Below are 4525 nucleotides of genomic sequence, written 5' to 3' on the forward strand. Positions count from 1 at the left end.
TGACTCTGGAGAAGTAGATGGATGAATTGCAAACAGTATCTTGTCCCCCTTTATCTAAGGAGATGTGCTTAGCGTTTGTGGCTTTGGTTTGCTGTTAGCTAATTGGAGAGAGTCACCATGGCCAGGAGAGACTCTTTTCGTGTTAAATTGGTATACGTTTCTTTTGTAGCTTGAGTTTATCATCCATCATCAGAAGAGGACATGGAGCTACTCTTAATATTAGCCTGCACAACTTAAATTGAGGGAGAAGCCCGTCATCTTGTAACCAGGAGGTGGGAGGGAAGGTTGCAGAGCTGGCTGATGATACTTGGGCTTCCTGATCCTGTGGAGCCTGCCTCCTGGAGAGAGTGTAGAGCCTTGGATTTGACTTGCAAAGTCACGGGTCCCATGGCTACTGTGCTTCAGGCATAGCTCAGCATCCCCATTCCACACCACTCATCCAGCGTGGTCTTGCTGGATGTTCCTCAGTGACAGGAAAAACAGGAGAAGGGGCAGGAGAGGCAGGAGGGGTGGTGGTGGTTGGCAGCCTGGTGTTCCCTGTGGGGACATGCAGTTTTGCAATGAACCTCTTGGATTCTTGACGGGTCAGGTCTGCTGACCCTTCTGGGCACGCTGTGGTGGGTGTTTAGTTATTTACTAAAGCCTTTTGAAGCCAGAGTGGCATGATGGGGTCTGAGGCCTTTGTGCTATGAAGAGTTCTGTGAGAATCTTTGCTGGGGTTAGCTATTAGGTGATTGTTTAATTATTTGGCTCTGTAACTAAGTAACTAAATGCCTTGAGCCTTAAGATAAGCAGCTCTTTGTTAACATTTTAATAAAAGGAGGCAAATAATAATAATTTAAAACCTAAGGAAGTATAATTCTCTTGTTTCAGTGACCGAATCTTGAATAGAAGCAGGACTTGGAATGTAATTGCATATCTTGTAACAATCTGAAGTAGCATGTTCAGAATGTCCCCAGTCCTCTATTGTGGTCGTGGTTGTTCTACAAACATGATTTACTCCATGTGATGGCTGGATGGCATAAACCATGCTGCGAGGCTGTATGAGCAGGCAAAGAAAAAGTTCACATCTGTTTATTTAACAGCAGCTTGGTTTTCCATGGTGGTATTGTTCAATAACTCCACCTATGAAGTTTAAATAGATTGTGTGCACCACTATTACAAATAAGGATGTAGCTGAGAGCAGACAATAGCTGAAGCAACGTGCCCCCAGTGCTCAAGAACACCATGAGAAGTTTTGAACGTGCCTTTGTTGCTTGCTTCTTTGCTGAGAGGTGATGGGTGGGTGTTGTTCACATCAGGTGGTGCACCTCTGCAGCAAGAACTCGTGGCAGAATTGCAGGATTTTCAGGAGAACTTTCTTAGAAATCCTGTTCTCCCTTCCCTTGGCTGTGCAGGGCTTGCCCAGCAACTTCACAGGCCCATGGTGATGGCTGAAGGCTACAGTTTCTTCAGAGAGGGCTGGAGGAGCACTGGTGGGAGACCAGATCATCAAGCCTTGCTTGGTGTTGCAGGGCTAGCTCCTCCTTCACTCATCCAGCTATTTTCACTAAGGGAAAAATGAGGAGGATGCTGCTGAAAACACCAGAGGATGGGTAGAAGTGAGGACTGAGCAAACCTGCAGGCTTATTCCTCTGGAACACTCCAAAGATGTGGAAGCAGGGAAAGAATCCTGATGTCAGTCTCAGGGGAACCATCAATTTGATGATGCAGCGTGCACATGAGTTCAGAATCTGTTCAGAATTTCAGAGTGGTGTGGAAATCCTGGTGCAGGGTCCCGGAGAGTTAACTTTGCAGTGTAGGTTGTTTATGTGCTGCTGGGAATTTTTTAACAGTTTCGACTGGTTGATTTTCGCAGTGAAGCTGTTGGGCAGACTCATGGCTCAGAATCCCACCTGTTCTCTGTTTGCTTTTGGGCACCATTTCAAACCCACACTGGAAAAAGTTTTATATGCAAACATTATAAAAAGTGACAGTCTTAAGTGCTGCTACATTCTAGTTTGGCAACATAAAGGCTTACCTGAAATAACTCACTGTTTCCAAACATGACTTCATTATTTCATGACAATGCTTTGTGCTGTATCTTCACTCATGCTCTAGAGAGAAAGAAATGGAGGAGGATAATATTTACCATAAATATGCTAAAACTCATTTGAAACTTATCTTCAGTATGCTAGTAATTTTCTGTACAAAAGCAATTATTTTTTTTTATGATTTTGATATAAATTGCTGCTCTTGAGCTTGGATTTGTTTTGACTCGGTGTAAATTTAGGGATCCTAGTTTAAAAAGAGATGACATCAAGGATGGGAGGTAGAAAGTTATTTTCCTTGTAATTTTATGTGAATGATGGACCTGCTTAGCAGGACACTGCAACCTGTGTGACCATCCTGCAAGTGTCCTGGGGTAAAAGTGTCTAATGCACTTCAGGAAAGTTGAGTTATCTTCAGCCATGGTTGCTTTAAAAAACTTTAAACAAAGACCTTTTTTGAACTCCAGAACATTGTTGGCAGAGTCTAAACTCTGTAAAAGAAATTTTCTTTGCAGATAAAGTGTCACAAAAAAAGTCTTAACTTGAAAGTAAATTAGCTAGCTGGCTTCAGATACCTTTTTTCTTAATTTGACAGAGGAATATGAATTTTAAAAATCCTTGAGTAGACTTAAACTCATTACTGTTTAAAAATATGTCAAAAGTAGCTCATGCTCCTTCTCAAAGTTAGATTTCTAACAGAATAGTTTAGTACCCCGTGAAGCACCTACACTGTAGATCTGTTGATTGGTGACTATCAGCAAGACTGAACTAGTTTACAAGGAGTATAAAGCTGTGCTGAGGCTCGTCCTAGGCTTTGGGATGGAGCTTTGCACATTGGCAAGTTTAGAGACCTTGCTATAAAATCGAAATCCAAGAACTGCTACAGTTTCCACAATTGCTCTTCTTTACATGATTTTATGCCCTTCTCCTGGCCACCATCTCGGTGTAAAGCATGTGTCAAATCTGTTGGTTGGAAAAACACATTTGCCCCAGGGAAAAAGGCAGGAGAAGCTTTGCTTGCTTTGCAGGGGCACATCTCTGGATCCATTCACCCTTTGCTTTGGGCAAACTCCCACTGAACTCCCTGCAGTGACACAATTCCAGGACGAGCAGGAGGAGAAATTTGGCACGCTATTTTCAAGTGCATCACTATAACTCAGTATTTAAATGTACCAGTGTCACACTGTGGTGGCTGCTTCTGATACTTGTAGAATCACAGAATATCTCGAGTTGGAAAGGACCTATAGGGATCACTGAGTCCAATCCTCTGCTCCTCTCAGGACTAGCTAAACCTAAACTGCTGAGAGAGCTTCAGCATTCCCCAAATCCCACCCACAGATGAGCTGAGATGTGATGCTTGTTTCAGACTTCTCTGTTGAAAATGTGGTACAAGAGATGACAACGCCGTGCCCCAGGGACCAGGCACACGAGTTCCAGGGCTTAAGTATTCTTAGAAGCAAGGGTGGACGTGGAGGAGTGGCCTATTTTAATACTCCCTCAGGCTCCCAAACAAACAGAAAGAGGTGTGTGCTTTATTGGTGTGTGCACAGTGGTGCTCAGTTGGTGCCTGCATGGGGAAGGATGTGTGCCAGGGAGCAGCTGTGTGATGTGACCCTCCTCGTGAGCCAACACAAGATGCCTTCATGCCTCCTGCCTTTATTTACTGTTCCTGCCAGCCCTGGTGGGGCCAGGAGGCCTGTGGGACAGGGGTGCTGTGGTTGTAGGGAGAAACCAGCTAGAGAAGCAGTCCCTGTGTCTGGCACAGCTCAAGTGTGTCGTTGGTGTGGTGCGTGTGGGGTCCCTCCACCCTGTGCCAAACTGTCCCACTGCCCTTGTGGAGAAGGTCCTGAGTGCCCCAGGCTCCTGTTCCCTTTTCCCTGAAGAGAGCCAGCCTTGGGAGGGGGTGATGAAGCTCTAGGAACTATAGGCAGATGTAGTTTTCCAAGGTTGTTTTTTTTGGAAAAAGACTGTGGTTTGACATTTTTCTTATTTGGTTACAAAAGGAATGGATGAGACATTTTGTTTTGACCTTCTGTATATATGATGACTTTGAAAAGTTTCCTTGTGTTCCCAGGTTTCTGCTGTATTCTTTGATCGGGAGAGACTGACTTAAGAAAGGAAAAATTTAAAAAAAGTTACTGTCACTGGGAGCAGAATTGGTCGTGTAGAAGGCAGATGTAGAGACTTTGGGAAGGGTGCAGGGAGAAAAATAAAGAACATCCTATATGCTATGTATAAGAACTCATGTTTATTATCGTAGCTGGTAGTGAAGGGTTTTTTTGCCATCCTTTTCTTCCAATAAAGCCCTTTTCAGGTTTGTGGGTGGTTTGTGTGGATTTTTTTTTTTTCTTAGAAGCAACTTACAAAATCAGTTGGGGGAAAATTAAATATTCTTTTGACTTGTAGACCCAAATGCTAAGATATAAAACTGAATTTGCTTCTTGAACTCTTCCTGGCACCTCTAAATTCTTTGGAATTAGGCTCCAGGTTCAGCA

At 43.7% G+C, this 4525-nt stretch overlaps 1 protein-coding gene across 1 annotated transcript in view; it reads left to right on the forward strand.

Moving 5' to 3' along the window:
- Positions 1-4525, forward strand: part of FGFR2 (fibroblast growth factor receptor 2) — an 80081-nt gene that overhangs the window by 10749 nt on the left and 64807 nt on the right. The gene's annotated exons all lie outside the window — the stretch shown is intronic.

The sequence above is a fragment of the Merops nubicus genome, unplaced genomic scaffold (genome assembly GCF_000691845.1).
Source record: "Merops nubicus isolate BGI_N331 unplaced genomic scaffold, ASM69184v1 scaffold1896, whole genome shotgun sequence".
Lineage (NCBI taxonomy): Eukaryota > Metazoa > Chordata > Aves > Coraciiformes > Meropidae > Merops > Merops nubicus.